This window comes from Dysidea avara, chromosome 2, assembly GCF_963678975.1.
Source record: "Dysidea avara chromosome 2, odDysAvar1.4, whole genome shotgun sequence".
Classification (NCBI taxonomy): domain Eukaryota; kingdom Metazoa; phylum Porifera; class Demospongiae; order Dictyoceratida; family Dysideidae; genus Dysidea; species Dysidea avara.
In genome coordinates, this window is record NC_089273.1 from 32,534,144 (window position 1) to 32,555,567 (window position 21,424).

At 39.6% G+C, this 21,424-nt stretch overlaps 1 protein-coding gene across 1 annotated transcript in view; it reads right to left on the reverse strand.

The window, feature by feature from the left end:
- LOC136248010 (sushi domain-containing protein 2-like) overlaps window positions 1-21,424 on the reverse strand; it is a 130,100-nt gene that overhangs the window by 59,275 nt on the left and 49,401 nt on the right. The window lies entirely within an intron of this gene.

Here is a 21,424-nt window from a genome sequence, read left to right on the forward strand (position 1 = left end):
TTGTATATACTGTGCAAGTTACTTCATAAACAAATGGGATAGTCATATTCAAGATAAAGATTGGGGGCAGATTCAGGTTTTTGAAAGAAGAGGTACACTTGGGTGTTGCACCTATATTACCGTATAACTGGTAATTTTCAAAAGGTTTTTATTTTCGGATATTTTGAAGAGGTCTTTCTTTTCGAAAACAAATTTCTACGTCCGGTTGTTCTTCAAAAATAAATTCCCACAAGGATCCAACTTTTGGCAATTCGTTTGTGTATTCCTCAATTTTAGCTCAGTATTACTGATGATAATGGGTAAACTGTATCATTACTGTGCCAATAACCAGAAAACAGGTGATCCAGAATGGGAATTGATGCCATCATGATCTGCTCTAGAATCAGTATGGTAGATAGCTATCTATGATCAAGAGCGATTGAGCCTGTAAATTTACTCCACTCAAGACTCCCTCAGTCTTCTCTCCAGTGCACAGGGATGAGAATAATTCCATCAGTAAGTCAGATCAAACGTTCATGCATCTTCATATTTTGTGACACAAATTTCCATTTATTTGAAATCCATCCGGACTTTGAAATATGCACTCTTCGAGATTAAAATCCTTCGAAATTCAGATTTTGCTTCTTGTGCAAAATTTTCTGTTTCGAAAATAACCAACTATACGGTATATGTTCAGCTATAGGTCAGTACCCCTGGAAATTTAATCTGCACAAAAAATCTTCACTGTAGAAAATCGACAAAACTACAAGTACCTGTAATAGTTGCAATTAACTTAAAGATTTGATATCTGGTGTGGCAAAGAATGAATGTAAATGGTACTAATAATAGCTAATTAGAAAAGATCAGAGTGGAAAATTATGTGCTGCTGGAAGGTTTAGGGTGGTACCAAAATGACCATCAACATCCTGTCTTGTAATAACAGTTATTACAATCACATATTTACACATTCTTTGAGGTTATGTTATGATGTTAACACTTGTCAGCAGGGGTAATTTATAGTTTACCAAGTGGGTGGGCAATAACTGATCTAAAGGTTTCTTCACTGGTTTAAAGGTTTCTTCACTGGTTATTGGCTGACCTAGACAACACCGGTTAATAACCAGTTAATTGGACACCAGTGTACAGCACAACTTGTTTGCTTTACAAAACTACATAGACCACTGTTTAGATTTAATTTTTTTTGTGCAATATTGTACTTTGCGTGGGAGGAACAAAGCAATGCCACATATCATATTGCCCATACAGTACTAATCAGCTGCATAACTGTACTGTATGACTCATACAGAATGGTCATGCGGCTAATTGGGCAAATATAGTACAGTTATGCGCTTAATTAGGCAAATACAGCACACTTGGGCAAATACAGTAGAGTTATGTGGAGAATTTATTTAAGGAATGTTACGGAAACAACACACTGTAAATCGCCAAAACCAGCCAAACCAATTCTATGAGTTTGTTCTACAGCTAGGAATAGATTGTATAAACACTTACTAATTGTCTGATCACGAAGCTTTTAAAGCATGACTCCACTAAGACAGCACAATCGATCACGTGCGTGAAAATGTAGATTGCTAAAACTAGGTAAAGTAATCCTATTAGTTTGTTTTACAACTAGAAATAGATTAGTTAAACACTTACTGATATCCTGATCACCGAAAATCACAATGGTGTGAGTACTAGAGAAAATCACTCTGAGACAGACGAACAGGAAGTACAATATAAAACTTAAAGCACCGCCTATGCTTATGTGTATGAAAAATACAGCACTCAGGGGTGTCTCAAGGCAAACACAGCACTCGCTTTCACCTCATGCTGTATTAGCCTCTCAACACACCCCTTCATGCTGTATTTTCCATACACACGTGGGGTGATGCTTTAACTATAGCTTATATTGCTGTATCGTGATACACCAGAGGCAATATATCAGTACATCTACACACTGTATAATTGCGACTGTAATGTATACACAAGTTAAGACTCCAAAAATTTTTGGGGACACATCAAGTAAATTTCAAGATATTCCATGTGTGCTGGACATTTTCCATATTAACAGGAAATTAATTTTGAATACTCACTCAATCCACAATAAAATATTTTCCTTAGTAATATAAGTTTCTTATACAGATTGCTAGCTCTATTATAGTAGGTCAGTTAGCTAGTTTACAATATACAGTACTAAAGTTGTTTCTGCTGTTTAGGAAATCTAATCCAAAACAGCCAAGCTATAAAAAAAGTGTGCTGCCCTCAAAAAGGCTATGGTGAAAAAGATGTGAAATCCAAGGTGGCGGCCAAGAAATGGCTGTGATGGTAGGCTAATGGTAAAAATTTTAATAAAGACAATTCAGGTGAATTTGGTACTGCTTGGTCTTGGCACAAAATTCAATTGAATTGTCGCCAATTAAAATTTTTACCATTGACCTACCATCACAGCCATTTCTTGGCCACCACCTTGGATTTCACATCTTTTTCACCATAGCCTTTTTAGGGCTACACTCTTTTTTATAGCTTGGCTGTTTTGCATTAGATTTTACTTCTTTTTGTATTTGTATATCCGAAAGAGGTTTTTTTAGCCAATCTTTTTTTTTTCTTTACTGCAGGAAGAAGAAAATTATGATGCAATTTTAAATACTTTAACAATTCTGATTTTATTACAAATGTACAAAATTAATTATATACATAATACATTATATGTCAATTATTTCCTACGAATAACTTGTATGCAGCTGAACTCTCTACTGGGTGACTTGAAATGTAGCTGAACTCTCTACAGGGTGATTTGTTCCTAGCTGATCTCTCTACAGGGTGACTTGTTTCTCGCTAATCACTCTTTTTTTCTAGCTAACCTCTATACAGGGTAAATTGTTTACACAGTAGCTGAACTCTCTACAGGGTGATCCTTCTAGCTGATATCTCTACAGAATGACTTGTTTCTAGCAGAACCAAGTGGCTGAATTCTTTACAGGTGATTTGTTTGCAGCTGAACTCTCTACATGGTGATATCTTTGTAGCAAAACTTTCTACAAGGTGACTTCTTCTAGCTGAACTCTGATCTTTTCGTAGTTGAATTCTCTATGGGGTAATTTGCTCGCAGTTGAATTCTCTATAGGAACTCTCTACAAGATAACTTCTTCTACCTGATCTCTCTACAGGGTGATTTGCTTGTAGCTGAATTCTCTAGAGGGCGATTTGTTTGCAGCTGAACTTTCTACATGGAGGTTTCTTTGTAGCTGAACTGTCTACAAGATGTCTTCCTCTAGCTGAACTCTCTACTGGGTGACCTATTCATAGCTGAACTCTCTACAGGGTGATTTGTTTGCAGCTGAACTCTCTACATGATGGTTTAACTCTCTACAGGGTAATTTGTTTGTAGCTGAACTCTCTACAGGATGGTTTCTTTGTAGTTGAATTCTCTGCAAGGTGATTTTTTCTAGCTGATTTCTCTACAAGGGGACTTCTTCTAGCTGATCTCTCTACTGGGTGACTTGTGTCTAGCTGAACTCTCTACAGGGTGATTTGTTTGTGGCTGAACTCTCTACAGGATAATTTCTTTATAGCTGAACTCTGCAAAGTAATTTCTTCTAGCTGATCTCTCTACAGGGTGACTTGTTTTTAGTTGATCTCTCTAGTTGGTGACTTGTTTGTAGCTGAACTCAGTACAGGGTGATTTGTTTGTAGCTGAACTCTCAACAGTATGGTTTCTTTGTAGCTAAGCTCTCTGCAAGGTGATTTCTTCTAGCTGATTGCTCTACAGGGTGACTTTCTAGCTGATCTCTGTACTGCGTGACTTGTTTCAAGCTGAACTCCTTCTAGGGTGATTTGTTCATAGCTGAATTCTTTACAGGATGATTTGTTTCTAGTTTATCCCTGTACTGGGTGACTTGTGTCCAGTTGAACTCCTTCTAGGGTGATTTGTTCATAGCGGAACTCTCTACAGGGTGATTTGGTTATAGCTGAACTCTCTACTCTCTACAGACTTCTAGCTGAGCTCTCTCTTGTTTCTAGTTGGTCTCTCTACAGATTAACTTGTTTGTATAGCTGAACTCTTTACAGGTTGATTTTTGGTTGCTGAACTGTCTGCACAGTGACTTGTTTGTACCAAAATTGACTTTTTTGTACCAAAATTGACTTGTTTGTAGTCGAATTCTCTACAGAGTGACTTACTTGTAGCTGAACATTGTGTAAACTATAAAGTGACTTGTCTGTAGCTGAACTCTCCACATGGTTACTTGTTTGCAGTTGAACTCTATAGGGTAACTTGTTTGTATAAACGAACTCTTGTTTCATTCAGTTCCATTGGATACAACTTAGTGATAGGTCTGGTTTTAGTTACATTTGACCTATCAGCTGCTCGCACAAGACTATCTTTACCAACAATCAAGTCTTCAACTACAGCCATTTTCCAGGTTGCTCGTGGGGTGTCTTCGTGGATGATGACCACGTCACCCTTCTTCACATGTCGCTGGTTGTCCCCTGATGCTCTATGGTACTCCCGTAATGAGTGAGATATTGATGACACCACCTCTTCTTAAAGTCACCAAGTATGGCTGCCTGCAGTCTAGCTCTCTTGTGTATCTGGCTTGCCTCTCTGTAAGTTGGGTCTACAAGTTCATCAATGTCTGTGTCTTGGTGTGGGAGGCATGTAATTCTGCGTCCATGCAGGAGATGTGAAGGTGTAAAGGGCTCTGGGTCGCCTAGATCAGATGAGACAAACGTCAGTGGGCGGTCGTTGAGTATTGCTCCAATCTCCACAGTGATGGTCTCTAATGTTGGTAGTGACATGTGGCGCCTTCCCAGCACCTTCTTGATAGCAGCCTTGGTGAGCCCAATTAAGCATTCCCATACCAGGGGGCTCTCTTGGGTATGAATTTCCATGAAACTCCCTTCTTGCTTAGTTCCTCCTTGACTTCTGGCTACACATCCTGTGTTCGTAACCGAGGTAGGGGAGGAGGATCTGGAGCAGCATAGGGTTTCTGGATACCTTGAGACAGATAACACAATGGCGCAGAATTAATTTAATGTATTGCCGTGCAGTCAGGATCCAGTAACACTGTCGTAGAGCGGTCAATGTTGCAGTGGTACCTGAGTGACAAAGTCTGACGTGTATGTCCACAATAACCAACTTGGATAGTGAATGTCTTGGTGGTAGTAAATACGGGAATTTGGTCACCTCGCTTACTGGAGCATTGTGAATGTGTCCACCGCAGCATAGCATGTCATTTGAGTTTAGGAAGAGTCGGAGTTGTCTAACGAGTAACACCCTGGGAATTCTGGGTTGCTTCATTAACAGCTGTAGATTGTTGACTTCCTTCCAGTATACTGTGTGTTGTATATCCCTTACCCACTTGAGGTTCACCTTGTGAAGTTTGTCAGCAGTGATGTGGCCAAATTGTCATTGCTGGGGCTGCACCTTGAGATTGTCTACAAAACGAACAATATACGCACTGACAGACAACAACTTGTTAAGCGAGTTGTATTGGTCAATGGAAATAACACAGTGTAAGCCTAAATCTGGTGGTGCCTGTTCTTTGGGAACAAATTCTGTCACTACTGCTGCTGCCAAAACAAGTGGTGGTAAGGGTGGTGGCTGGAATGATGGCCATTAGCTTGGGGTAGTGAGCCACTTGGGGCCATGTTGCCACAGGGACGAGAACAATAGAGATTCTATGGTGGTACCCCTTGGAAGCAGGTCAGCCGGGTTATCAGCAGTAGGCAATAGTTCCAAGTGGCCTGCGGTAATAAAGAATTCATCTCAGTGATTCGGTTTCTTATGAATGTTGGAAGTGGCTTCTGGCTCTTGAGCCAGTGGAGCACTATCTGGCTATCAGACCACATAAAAACTGACAGGTTAAGGTCAGGGACCGCCTTCATCACAAAATATGTTAAACGAGTGGCCACCAATGCTGCCATGAGCTCTAGTCGTGGAATCGTGAGTGCCTTCAGCAGTGCTACATGGGTCTTTGCTGTAACAAATGACACTAAATTGCCTATGTAATGGACACCTGGTTGTGGGATGGACTGATCATCAACATGCTCGATAAAGCCGTAAGCTTCCTGCTCACTGATGATCTGGTGATAGATTTTCAGCAGATCAGGGGTTTTGGACAGATGCTTGACTAGTCGATGTGTTCTCTGTTTAGCTATGGTAAAGTTACTTGGTAGGTCAGGACGTTCTGGTTTTCAAGGGAATCTAGCCACATATGCTCAGTCCAGATCTCTAGTAACACAAGATGATGAGCACTGGTCTAGAACGTTGTCACTCAAGTTGTCGTCAACAGGGGTCACTCCCACAGATTCTAGGTCCTAGAAATGTTCTAGTTTGAACTCACGTTGTGTAAGAGCCAGCATCATGACACTGTTAGTGCTGATTAGGAATTGACCAGTTGTTGTTGGAGTTGGTTCTGAGAGTATGTAGCCTACTTTGGATTCCACTGCTGTTGTTCCATCACCTCATACAATAGCATCACCAACAATGTCCCAATAGTGGTCCGCACCTACAAGGAGGGAAACATCAAACTCATTATCTGCACTGAGTGGGTGGGCTAGGGGGAGGTTCTGAAGGTGTGGGAGGTGAGCAACATTAATTGTCACTGTATTTTGTAATAGTGTGGCAATCTGGGGTACTACAAGTACAGTTAGTGGTATGGATTGACCGGTTATAGTAACTAGATTTACCACAGCAACATTTACCTGACGATTCAACTGACACTGTGTCCCAAAGGATGCTACTGTGATGTCTTCCTTGTGGTAGGATTGTACAGCTAAGGTGTTAGCAAGTTCTTCAGTAATGAATGATCTCTGGGAGCCTTCATTGAATAACACGTTAGCTTTTGTAGAGTTTGTACCATTTCTGACAGTTGTTATTGCAGTTTTGAGAAGACAAACAGTGTTCTGTGGCATTGGAACAATTACTGAAAGAGAGGCAGTGTCAGTTGAATTGGAGGTTGTAGGGATAGCAGGTTTACCATGTACTGGGTTGACTGGCTGTCCGGTGTTAGTGGAGCAGACAGATGTCTCAGAAGTGTTGTCACTGTGCTGTCCATTAGTACATAGGCTGGAGTGATGCTTTCATTGGCAGGTATGGCAGCGATGTCTCTAGTTACTTTGAGACACCTTGTGGTGCCCTAAACAATTGAAGCAGAGTTTATACTGACGTACAATCTCACACCACTGTCGTGGATCCTGAACTGATTCACACATGGAGGGAAAGTGACAACCTGCACAAAATGGACATCGTGGTTTGCTCTTGCCTGCTGTTATAGATTTCTTAGCACTGGTAAGAAATGAAGCAGTTGGTGGGATCGGGGAGGTACGTGATTCTGTTGATGATCCCATTTCCAGAATATGGATTTCATTGAGAACAGCAGCTTGCAATCCTGTGATGGTCCATTTCTTGTTGCCATGGACTCTGACTATGTTCTGCTTGGTCTTGGTTGGCAGTTTTCCAAGAAGGATCGTTACAAATAGACTGCCATAGAAATCCTCCGGTTCATCTAGTGTTGCTAAGCTGCGAATGTGCCCTTCAGTGGTGTCATAGAATTATCGCAAACTGGAGAGAGAGTTACTCAGGCTGGGAAAATCCACAAAGGCTTACATGTGTACTTCAACTTGTTTGTACACCTGTCCAAATCTGTCCTTCAGCAGAGTGACAGAATGTCCGTAGTTGTCATTAGTTAACCGGAAACCAGCAATAACTCAGGCAGCATCACCATGGAGCTGTGCTCGAAGATAACTGAGCTTTTGCATGCCTGTCAATGAAGTGTTACTGTGGACTGCTGCCTCAAAACACTCCCAAAAGGTCTGCCAGACTAGGGGGTCGCCATTGAACTGTGGTAATTCTAGTTTAGGGAGGTGAGTTACTTGGGGTAGCCCAGCAGATGTAGGTGATGAGTGATCGCTAGATGTGTGCACTTCTGTAGTTGTAGATATTGTGGACCTAAGACGTTGAGTAATTTTCACCTTGGCTGTAGATATGGAAGAGTTTATTTCTTCCATCTGTAGTACCTCTGCTTCGATCTCCTCGTTGTCGGTTGTTGTCTCCAGTATCTTTATATCTAACCCTGAGATTAATTCTTGTTTTCGCTGGAGTTGCTCATGGACATCTTTCAAGGTTGCAATGTTATCGTCAGTAAGCTCCTGTGCATCAATTAGAATCTCAGGTAAACTCTACAGTAGCTTTGTGAGATGCGCTCTGAATCCTCGTGTAGATGAAACCAGTCTCTTGAGTTCCGCCATTGACCACAGCACCAAAAATGTCGCGGAGTTATGACAATATAGTCAGCGTACCTGTCATAGCACCAAAAATGTCTTTGGTAGAATTACAGTACACCGAGGTTTCACTGATGATTGGCGAAATAGGGGAGGATTCAAAACTACTCGCGAAGCAAGCCCCTTGTGTCGATACCACAATCAAACCTAGTTCTTATAATGTGTACAGACATGCGCACACAACATAATAGTGCTATGTACATAATAAGTGTGTGTGTTCTACAGTTCATCCTCCACAACAAGACAAAGAAAAAAAAACAAAAAAAAATCTAAATCTGGCAGTTCATATCTTGGAAATAGCTTGAGCGATTTTCTTCAAATTTGGAATGTGGACTCCCCTAGCTGGCTGGAAACTCTGTAGCAATTTTTGTTTCAGTCGGAGTAGGGATCACTGAAATACAAAGGTGTGAAAATGACATTTTCTAAAAAGGTGTGAAAATGATGTTTTCTTTTTGTCAATATACCCATGGTGTGGCACGTCGGCTTCTTGGGCCGCATGACACACTATCGTGTGTCTTGAGATGTATTAAAATGTCATGTGTCCTGAGCTGCAGCTGAAAGATACACCAATCATTGACACTATACTGTCCCCTGTATATACTGTGTTTAGGAAATGTGCTGGAAACATGGCACATTACCTGTGCCACACAGACACAGGACATTGTGCATATTGACACACCTATTCTGAATACAGGAAATATGAAGAAATATCTGGAAGTCTGTTTGATCTTTCCTGAAATATCAGTAAATTTCATCTATCCTACATAAGGAAATGTCACCAATCCTACTAACAGGAAATGTTATGGAAATCGTGCCCTATACTACTTTATGAAATTACAAGGAATAGTCAAATTTCATGTATGCTAGGCTTGAGCCAATTATGGTTTGAAAATTGCCCATTATGCTTTTGAGCATTACTAAAAAATCAAGCCTATTATGCTCAAAATTATGCTCTCAAAATCAAGATTATGCTTGAGAGCTGACTGTTTTATTAGAGTATATCTACATTTCCTGACTGCTGTATTAGGAAAAGTGACTACTCTATTAGAGTACCTTGATCATGTTTCCATAAAGTATGAATAATCAGTCAAGAAATAGTAAAATAATAGCACTGCAAGGTTTTTTGATATGAAATGCAGTAATAATGTGCAGTGTGTTCATGGTGTGCAGTATTAGTGGTGTGTGCATTGCACATTTTAGTTAAATTCTTGAAAATCATCCTATTATGCTGGCATAATGCTTGATGCTTTTGCTAGCCTATTATGCTAGAAATTATGCCAGCATAATTGGTGCAAGTCTAATGTACGCTAGAAATGTGCAATTTCTGTAAGATTTCCAAATACCAGAAACACAGCAGTATATTACTGTGTACGTTACATGTGTTTCAATTATATTTGATAATAGATTGCTTTTGCCAACTTATACTCTACAGTAATTATACAGTAATTCTTTAATTTCTGGGCCTTGCCTTTTATTACAGCCAAGGCTTTTTTAGATGGGCTCAGTATAAGTGACTGGATTTGAGATAACCCAGCTTCCACGCACACAAAATCAAGCCTACTTTTTCACCACAAATGTATTGCTGGCCTAATAGACTACATAATTACTCCACTCCAGCTATTCATCAGAAATGGTGAGTATGGTTTCTGCAGCAGCTTTTCTCAAAGCCTGTAAAAGCCACAATTGGTGGTTTGGCACCATAATAGCATGGCTTCATTGGGCTGGGGAAGCCACAGAGGATTGATTGATCTTGTTCTTCTTCAGTTAAAATTGGTTTGAGTACAATGAGGGTCCATAGGGACCCCAAATTGGGATTCTGGTATTGAATTGTCTTCTTCATCCATTAAGTGCTCCCATAAGAATGGTATAATTAACCATTTCTGCTGTGGAAGCTTGCTCAGGGTAGTGATGTACCGATTAATCCGTAAATAATTGTAAATCAGTTTATCGGCCACATTTCAGCAATATTGGTATTGGTAATTATTAGTTGATTATAAAGCCAATTAATTTTACTGACCCTAATTGTGTTGTTTTCATAAAAATTATACAAAATAAAGTTTATAAGTGGTAATTTTACAAAATATGTGTGAAGTTTTGGTAAACATAAACATCGGATTGGTTATCAGTATCAGCCATTATATGATTTTCAATATCAGCTAATCAGCAAAATCTCTTATCAGTGCATCACTATTTCAGGGTATGAAATCTCCCATTCTTAATTTGAGTTGAACCTGCCTGGTGAGACCCTTTGATTTGCAACAGCTAATAATGACGATGGAGTTCATATAGCTAGGTGTTTCTGCTTCAGGATTCTTGGGAGGTAAATACCGTAGAGTTGCGTTGTTAAGCACATATATCTGTTAAGCGCATATTATTTGTTAAGCGCATACACATTTTTTTAAATGTTATTTAAACAGGGAGACAGCATCAGCAAAAGCTGTTTTTCAGCTGTGCCCTGAACAAGCATACAAAACAATATAGGTACATATATACACACAGTTAACTAAATATGACTTAAATAAGCTAGCTTAAAGCTATTTAATGAGTTCATCTCGGTGATTGAGGTAGGCAGGCTGTTCCATATAGTTGTGCCACGATAATATAGACCATGTTTGCCATGGTTTAATCGCACAGCAAGTACATACAAACGATGGACATTGCACCCTGCATGACCTGTGACGGATAAAGCAGACCTGAATGTGGAAAGTAAGTAGAAGGGTGATAACTTTTTTAAGATCTTGTATACTTGTATGGCAGTATGAAATCTGCGACGTTCAACTAAAGTAAGATTAAATGCAGAAGATCTGGCAGAGTAATATGATGAAAACCGTGAATGAAGTCTTTCCAGTCTCTTAAGATGGCCAACATTAGTAGGTACCCATACAACATCACAATAGTCAATTATAGGTAAAACATGGGCCTGATATAATAATTTCATCACAGTAGGAGTGAGTGGCTTAAGGCGATTAATTGAATATAATTTGCCACGAACCCTCCGTAAAACATACTCCACATGTTGGTGCCAAGTTAAATGTTGGTCAATGTAAACTCCTAAATATCGCACAGTAGAAACCTGTTGTAGTGGTAAACTGTCAAGTGATAGGTGTAGGGTTTTCCCAGAAATATGCTGTCGGGTTCCAATGAGCATAGACGAGGACTTTGGAACACTCAGTTTCAACTTGTTGGCAACCAACCATATAAAAAGTTGTGTAACAGCACGCTGTAGAATGCACTCCAATTGTCTGAAGTCACTATGACAATAATGCAGCTCTGTATCATCAGCATATAAATTGACATCAACATCAGTAATGGCAGTTGGAAGATCATTAACATAAATGGAAAATAGCAACAGGCCAAGAATAGAGCCTTGAGGCACACCAACTTTAACCTCACCCTTAGCTGACAAAGTACCATGCAGGGAAACCCGCTGAAATCTGCCATACAAAAAACTTTGCATCTACTTGAGAGCATCTCCCCTAACACCATAGCATGTCAACTTCTTAAGCAATATCTCATGGTCAACACAGTCAAATGCTTCTTGTAATTAACCATGGATGATAAGCGCACATGGAAAAATGCGACGATAGAGTTACACACAGTAAGAAACGGCAAGAGAAGCTGAAAGTACTGAAAAATTTATGTCTCCTCAGGCGCTCTCATCTCCCTTGAGGACTCTCTTCGCTATGCATACAACACATATCAAAACTCGTGTCAAATTAACCCATACATTAGTCTAGTGATTTGCGACCTCGTGATTTTCGACACACAGCCGTAAATCTCTCCTCAGTGAAAACTCCGTCTTCTTTTAACTAGTCTTTATGCAAAACTCGATTCCTGGATTCCAGCGCATCTAGCAAAATTTTATTTCAAGTTATTTGGTTTGGTATTTAAAAAGTTATTGGATTTTGAAAATCTACAAATAAAAAACTCCATGTAAATTTTAGGCTCGAGTAATTAGAGCAAAATTCTATTACACTCGTGGCACTTGATACACCTTGAACTAATTAGTGTTTCCCTCGGTGTTTCCGCAAAGTTACAGCTGGATACGGTGTGACTTAGAGCTTGTATAGGTTTTCAATAGTGCTGATTTTGATTCTGACAACCGTACGTGTGAAAAAGAAGAGGTAAGGCCAGTTTACTAGGTGTAAATGTCACATATTTCAGTTTATTTGTATGTAAAGTGTATATATCTAACCTGTACGCACTATACTCGCATTCATTGAGGTGTTTGTGTCACTGTTGTAGTATTTTGTGACCGACTGATGCATTCTTTTAGCCCGCGTTATTGTATTTGCTTCGTGAAAAGAAAATGGTCACTATGCTCCTTTATAAAGCCTTTATTAGGCTCCTTTGTAGCCAGAATCAGTGAAGAAATATCTTTGTTGGTTGGTTAGTGGTCGTTGTTAGCTCCAGGGGCAGGCTTTAATTGAGAGCTGTTTCTGCTAATGAAAACCATGGTAATTATGTGGTAATTGAAGTTAATTTCTTTCATTGTCTGTAGATGAGTGTCAGTAGTCCTGGACCACTATGTGAAGAGCTGGGGCTGTATGGTGAAATGCTTTTGCTGGACTCCATTGAACTGACTAATCCTATAGATCAAGAGAAAATTACCAAAGGTGTTATTTTTGAATTGAGTCAGTTTCGCAAAAGCCATTTGGTTTCCTGGAATACATTTTATACATGGATGAAATCAATTTGTCCAGGTTCATCCTTACCAAAGTTGCCAGCATTGAAATCATACATTTACCGGATTGAAACTAAGATCAAGCAACTTAAGCGGAACCATTGTGACGAAGAAATAAAGTCAATTATAAAGGAACCACACTAACAGTGGATAGAGAGAAAGTTTCAAGTACAACTAAACAAAATTGGCCCTACAAAACAGAAGTATTAACATCTGTCAATAAATCACTAGCTTGTGAACTTGTAACAGTTCAAAATGCATTAACACTTCAAGAAGCAAAAACAGATGACCTTAAAACCAAATTAAGCAAGGTAAGCATTCGGAACAGCAATAAAAAGCTGAAACGTAGGGATGAGAAAATCTTGGAATTAAAGGATCAAGTAAAAGAGAACGAGAAGTTACAACAAGGTTTGAATAAGGCTACTGCACGTGTTAAGAGTTACCAATATAAATTAGGTGTGTCTAAAGGCAAGTGCGATACTATCAGTGAAAAGTGTGATCAGTTGGAGTCAGTTGCTCAAGGTCTTAAAAAAGACATGATCTCATTTAAACAATCCTTAAAAGAGTCAGAGAACGATTACAGGAGATTGTTTGAGAGGCTGCAGGAGCTGAAATTTCATACATTTGAAACCAAAGAGCACCAGAAAAAGTACTTGGATAATATAAGCGCATGTTGCATTGAGCTACTGAGTCTTAATGTCAGCATAAACAATGTAGAGCCTGTAATTAGATCTGTTCTCAAGCATATTGCATCATTTGAGATAAAAGAATTGCCACATCCCACTACCCTTACTCGAATGTATTCTGAGATGAAAGGCTTAGCTTGCCAACAGTTGAATGAAGAACTGAAGAAAGGACATAATCTCACTCTTCATAGTGATGGGTCATCAAAGTATGGACAACATTTTTGTTCTTTCCAACTTTCTACCCCAGATAGTACATATTCTCTTGGGTTAACAGAAATGCTGAGTGGATCAGCTACTCAAGTATTGTCTACCTTTCAACAAATCCTGTATGACTTAGAGCTTACATCCAAGTCTGGTTCGAGTCATGTCATCCTGTCCAAAATTAAGAACACCATGTCAGATCGACACATAGTTGAGAAGAACTTTAACTCTCTTTTACAAAGTTATCGTATGGAAGTTTCACCCAGTGTGGTTGATAACTGGGCTGAGCTAGGTGAAGGTGAGCAACAGGGTATCAGCACACTAAACAACTTCTTTTGTGGTTTGCACCTTCTAGTGGGCATGGCAGATGTTGCATCATCTACTTCACTGCAGTGGGAACTGACACATTTTGAAGGAGCTGTTGGTGCTGCAGCTCACTTTGGTAGCACCACCAGACAGTCCGAATCTGGAATAGTACGTCTTGTTAGAACAGCATGCAAAGCTCTTTGCAAACATGGAAGTGAGCAAAGTGGTGTTTATCAGCCTTTCACTGCCTTTCTTGCCACCAATGGTATAAATAAGAATCCCCTAGTTTCATTTCGAGGAAACCGTTTTAATATAGTATTATATGATGCTGGAGCACTGTACTACATATCTGAGCTGGTGGTCAGCTTTTTTAATGATGTATGGCAGACCCCAAACCAATTGCTCAAAGCTGTTCACAGTGATATCAGAGTTCCAGAACTGGTAGCTGGATGCCGTGCTCTTGGTTTAATTAACAAAACCATTACAGGTCCTCTTTGGCGCGTGCTAGAATCTGACAATGTAACAATTCTGGAGATGAATACGTATTTTGATGTGTTGATCACAAAACTAGATGTATGGGCTCAAGATGCCAGCAAATTGTTGCAAGGGGATGCAGAATTGTATGCAGATTATCCTCCAACAAAGGATGAGATTTGGTATTGCTTAATTGCTAGTACAGATCACGATGCAACTACACAAGAATTGCTTCAGGTTTTATGTAGCGCTTTCTCAGCTCTTCTTTCTCGGCTGGTACAAGACCACTTACCTGGTGGAGCATACTGTAATCCTAGTACTGAGCTTACCCATGAAACTAAGTCAGTTTCCAAAACAAATGTTGTGAGTGAACGAGACTTTGGAAAACTGGATCGTCTTTTGCGTGAAAAGCCAAATGCCACTACACTGTCTTTGGAAGCTATGATTTTGTTTTCCAACAACAAAACTATGAATTGGTTGACTTCTAAATCACCAGAAGAAGTACAGCAACTTCTTCAAGATGCCAGGAAAATAGCACCAGAATTCAGGCGATTGTTTAAGGAGAGGAAGCAGAATATTTTGGAAGAGCGCATTAAAGCTCTCCATGAAAAGCAACATGCATTGGAGGCTGCAAGTGTAAAACAACTAAGGATTAAAGAAAACCTTACTAAAGATATTATTCAGTATGGCCTGTGGCAAAGCAAAGATGATATTGCTGAAGGTGTTGCTAAGGAGAGATCCAAGACTGCAAAGTTGAGGGCTTTGAAAGTCCAGTTTAACTTTAGGAAACGGGTTTTAGACCAGAGAAGCTATCGTCATAAAGAACTGTTTTTGTTTTCTAAAAATGGACAACAGTATACTGTAGAGGAGTTGATGGATAACCTTGCCAAATTGATTAATGAGGAAGAGGCAGTCTCTGGGCTAGCTAACAAAGTAAGGGAGTCATTAGTTGGAAAAACTATTAAGCATAGGTGGCGGGACGAGAGTGGTGTTGAGCAATGGTACTTTGGTGAAGTCCTGAGTAAGGTTGCAGGGACCGATGAATGGTACAATGTGCAGTATGAAGGTGAAGATGATGTGTCAACACTTAATTTACATGAGGACATTGACTTAGGGGACTTAGAAGTTGTTACATAGCTGTTCATTCACTGAAAACATTTCTTAATAATGTGTAATTCAGAAACATAATAAATGCACCTTTTGGTGCCATTTTTCCTATGTTGCAGGATTAGTTGATCTTTGTTACGTTCCGTTATAATGTGTTTGAGGGGAGCTAGATCACATCCAGGCTGTCCACTTTCACTAAGAGCACTTGAACTTGCACAAACTGAGGATCAGGTAGCTCCAGCCCATTGATTGAAATATGATCTTAATATTTGTCTACCACTTTTAATATCTTTAGTGCTAGGGTGGTGGCAAAGGTGCTGGTAGTCGCAGGAATAAAAACAAAAAAAGATATATTATGTGCATCTTATTTCAGTTCTTTGTTTACCACGCAGTCTTCGATGATTCCTGTAGTAAAGGTAAAAAAGTTAAAAGGAATTATGAAGATCAACCATAGGTTGGCTTTGGATTTTGCAATTACAAAAACAAGTGATATTCACACAAAAACAACCAAGTTTTGAAAAAAAGGTGTGACTTTATAAAGCCTGGATGAGCAAAATCAAAGGTTGTGACCAAAAAATGGCTGCAATGATGTTAATGCTAATAAATTTAATAATGGCTATAGTACGTTCACGTTGAGCTGAATCCTCAAAAACATTTAATAACTCATGGATGCAATTACACACAATCTTGACATTTGGCTCATTTGTAGTACTGCTTGATCCGCTAAAAATGTTTCAAAATCTTTTTGTTCAAATGTTTGAAATAATATTTACAGCCTATCAAAATTTTCACAATACGTTTCCTATGGGGAAGCCATATAAGTACAGTGTCCATTACAGTTCTTTCCCGAACTTTTAATGGAGCCAAACCATACGTGTCTGTTGTTGACACCTTTGCTGTCACCAATAATCATCTGGTTGGCTGAAATGTTAACTCTGTTGAGAAATATCCACTTTTAATTTTTAGCTGTTTTTCAGGATTCAGCTAAACGTGAACATACTATAGTGTATCATTAAAATTTATCACCATTAACGTCATTGCAGCCATTTGATGGCCAACACCTTTGATTTCACAACTTTTTTCACCCATGCCTTTTATGGCTGCAACTTTTTTTTACAACTAGGCTGTTTTTGCATGGTATACTGTAACAAGAAAAGTACTGAAAGATATTCATCCTCTGAACACTGCAATTTTGGGAGTTGCGCATTCTGTATGTGTGACTGAATTTTGGAAAATCACCCATATGGGTGCACGTGAAATAATTAGAATTTTAATGTTTAGTGGGTTGCTAATAAGAGTGGGAAACAGTTCTAAAAATATTTCAAGAAATTTCTTGTAATTAAAGGTATTGAGAATGGCTTAAAACCATCAACAAATAGATTTGCACTATGAAGTTTGTAATCTGATCATTAAATATTATCTAATCTAAAACAGCCAAGCTGTAAAAAAAGTGTGTGGCCCTCAAATAGGCTATGGTGAAAAAAAATGCGAAAACCAAGGTGGCGGCCAAGAAATGGCTGTGATGGTAGGTTAATGGTAAAAATTTTAATAATGACAATTCAGGTGAACTTTTGTGCCGCTTGGTCTTGGCACAAAATTCACCTGAGTTGTCATTATTAAAATTTTTACCATTAGCCTACCATCACAGCCATTTCTTGGCCGCCACCTTGGATTTCACATTTTTTTCACCATAGCCTTTTTGAGGGCTGCACACTTTTTTTACAGCTTTGCTGTTTTGGTTTAGATTTCATTTCTTTCTGAATTTGTAGCCAGCCTACGGCTGGTTTTGGGACTTTTTTAACCTATCTTTTTTTCTTTACCACAGGAAGAAGAAAAGCTGAAGTAGATGTACTTTAAATATTTTATCAATAAATGTACAAATTATATATACAATACATAATTATATTGATTATAGAAATCTCCATGGTGGTTTCTTTGTAGCTGAACACTCTACAAGGTGACTTCTTCTAGATGCTCTCTCTACAGGGTGAATTGTTTGTAGCTGAACGATCTACAAGGTAACTTCTTCTAGCTTATCTCTCTACAAGGTGATTTGTTTGTAGCTGAATTCTGTACAGGTGATTTGTTTGCAGCTGAGCTCTTTACAAAATGGTTTCTTTGTAGTTGAACTCTATACAAGGTAACTTCTTCTAACTGATCTTTCTACAGGGCAATTTGTTTGTGGCTGAATTTTATACAGGGTGATTTCTTTGTAGCTGAACTCTCTACATGGTGGTTTCTTTGTAGCTGAACTCTCTACAAGGTAATTTATTCTAGCTGATCTCTCTACAGGGAGATTTGTTTGTAGCTGAACTTTCTACAAGGTAACTTCTTCTAGCTGATCTCTCCACAGGGAGATTTGTTTGTAGCTGAACTATCTACAAGGTAACTTCTTCTAATCTCTCTACAGGGTGATTTGTTCATAGCTGAATTCTGTACAGGTGTTTTGTTTGCAGCTGAGCTCTTTACAAAATGGTTTCTTTGTAGCTGAACTCTCTACAAGGTTACTTCTTCTAACTGATCTTTCTACAGGGTGATTTGTTTGTAGCTGAACTATCTACAAGGTAACTTCTTCTAGCTGATCTCTCTACAGGGTGATTTGTTTGTAGCTGAATTCTGTACATGTGATTTGTTTGCAGCTGAGCTCTTTAAAGAATGGTTTCTGTGTAGCTGAACTCTCTACAAGGTAACTTCTTCTAGCTGATGTCTCTACAAGGTCACTAGTTTGTAGCTGAGCTCTCTACATGGTGGTTTCTTTGCTAACTGAACTCTCTTCAAGGTGACTTCTTCTATCTGGTCTTTCTAAAGGGTGATTTGTTTGAAGCTGAACTCTCTACAAGGAAACTTCTCCTAGCTGATCTCTCTACGGGGTGATCTGTTTGTAGCTGAACTCTCTACAGGTGATTTGTTAGCAGCTGAACTCACTACATGATGATTTCTTTGTATCTACAAAGTAACTTCTTCTAGCTGATCTCTCTACAGGGTGATTTGTTTGTAGCTGATCTCTCTACATGGTAGTTCTTTGTAGCTGAACTCTCCACAAGGTAACTTCTTCTAGCTGATCTCTCCACAGGGTGATTTGTTTGCAGTTGAACTCTCTACATGGTGGTTTCTTTGTAGCTGAACTCTACAAGGTGATTTCTTCTAGCTGAACTATCTCTTTTCATAGTTGCATGAACTCCCTACAAGGTAACTTCTTCTAGCTGATCTCTCTGCAGGGTGAATTGTTTGTAGCTGATCTCTCTACATGGTAGTTCTTTGTAGCTGAACTGTCCACAAGGTAACTTCTTCTAGCTGATCTTTCTACAGGATGATTTGTTTGTAGCTGAACTCTCTGCAAGGAAACTTCTTCTAGCTGATCTCTCTACAGGACGATTTGTTTGTAGCTGAACTCTCTGCAGGTGATTTGTTTGCAGCTGAACTCTCTACATGATGGTTTCTTTGTAGCTGAACTCTCTACAAGGTAACTTCTCATATTGATCTCTCTACAGGGCGATTTATTTGTAGTTGAACTCTCTACATGGTAGTTTCTTTGTAGCTGAACTCTGCAAGGTGATTTCTTCTAGCTGAACTATCTCTTTCGATAGTTACATGAACTCCCTACAAGGTAACTTCTTCTAGCTGATCTCTCTACAGGGTGAATCGTTTGTAGCTGATCTCTCTACAGGGTGACTTGTTTGTAGCTGATCTCTATACAGGTTACTTGTTTCTTGCTGATCTCTTGAATTCTCTTAAGTGTGACTGCTCTATTAGGATGACTGCTCTATTAGAGTATCTCGATCTCGCACTTTCTGCACCAAGTTGGATTTCGTGTTATAACTCCGTGGCTTTAAGTCTGATTCTTCTACACCATTGATGAGCCTTTCTACGATGATTACTCCATCTGTACAACGATTTTCAAAGCATTACCCCAAGCGGTTTCTCTGGTAGGCGTGGCAAGCAGTGGTTTTTTTATTAGCTAATCTCGATTTCGTAATTGTTACACACTCAGTGTTAGTTTTTTCGTTGTATCTTCCTGGTTTTTAGCTCGAGTTCATGGCTTCGGGCCATTCCTTGTGATTCTTTAGGCCTATCCATGTCCTCACAGGAGTTTGTATGTTCTCTTCGATACTGGCTTGGTGTCCCTCTCTTTTCTGCCACTTCTCCAGTTCGCTGCCCATGTGGTAGTGTTGTTGATCAATTTGGTGATCATCTGCTGGGCTGTGGACATGGACCCATGCGTATACGTAGGCACGATGCTTTATGTGATGTGATATATCATGCTTTACTTCAGGACAACACTGGTTGCCGTAAAGAGCAACGGTGTGCTGGTTCCCGATTGGATCGCCCGGGTGATGTTTTTCACCCTGACTTTGTGCATGGGAAGCCTGCGTACTTCGATGTTACTGTGCGTTGTCCATTACAAGAATCTCTGTTGGGTCGGTCTGCAGTTTCAGCAGGTGTGGCTGCTGCTAAGGGAGAAGAAGATAAGGATGCTCACCATGATGAGCTTGTACAGGCTGATGGAGGTGTTTTTGTCCCTCTGGTGGTGGAGTCCTTGGGTTTGTGGTCTGCTGCTAGTCGTCCTGTCTTGCAGGATATTGCTTTGAGGACAACCATCAGGAGTGGCATTTCTCGTGGCCTAGCATACCGCCATCTGCTAGAGCAACTCTCTGTTTGTCTGTGGCGCCACAATACCCGGACATTTTTACATCTATTTAGCCTGTTGCCTGGCAGTCCTTTGTGGGAGTTGAACTCTGTTTCATGCTCCCACTCCCTGCAGTTTGGTCACTAGTCTGCAGGGCTTTCTTGTTAAGGCCCCTGTCCAGGGGTTTTGCTGTGTGTATGCTGGCGGTCCATGCGGTGTTTTTGTAGGCCTGAGTAGGCTCTGTAGGTTTAGCTGCTTTTTCTTTCTTCTGCTTTTTGTTATTTATAAATTAAATTAGGTTTAACTTCTAGCTAGAGATCGGGGAGGATTTCTTTCAAACCACAAAAGGTTTGAGGTTCAATAGTTAACCTATTCACCCACCGATTTTCATACGCGGTTTACCCTGTAGGCGTGACAACATATTGGTGTTATTTTTCGTGAATAATCGCTCATAACTCTTTGCCTGTTTATCGTATTCCAGCCAATATTGGTACCGAGATGCACCTTTATACTCCCGTTCTGTGTGCCAAATGTCAAGGCAATCGGATATAGCGTTCGCGTTTTATAGCAGTTTTTGTAATTGTGCGACAAGAGGAAGAAAAATAATAAGAAAAAAAACCCCAAGAAACTAAGCCAATTTTTGAAGTCGCATATCTCGGGAACGCGTGAAGCGAATTTGCTCAAATTTGTAATGTGGAGTGCTGAAGTTGGAGGCAATGTCCACAGTAAAAATCGTCTTGTTTCATTAAGGAAGCACAGAGCTACGGAGGTGCAAAAATTGCATTTTCTTTCTTCCTGTCAATATTCTCACGGGTGTTACGCGCCGGCTCTTGGGCCGCACGACACACTACCATGTGTCTTGATAGGTGTCAAATGCGCCCATATGGGTGATTTTCCAAAATTCGGTCACATATTTCACTGATATCTCTCAAAAGTGTGTTATAGCTATACAATAATAATATACATGGTCATGAGGTATTTACCTTATACTCCTAATCATAACTCATCATGTACTTGACTGATCACCTTCAAATTATTTCAAGCAGTAGTGCTATGTTAGAGGTATATGGTGAC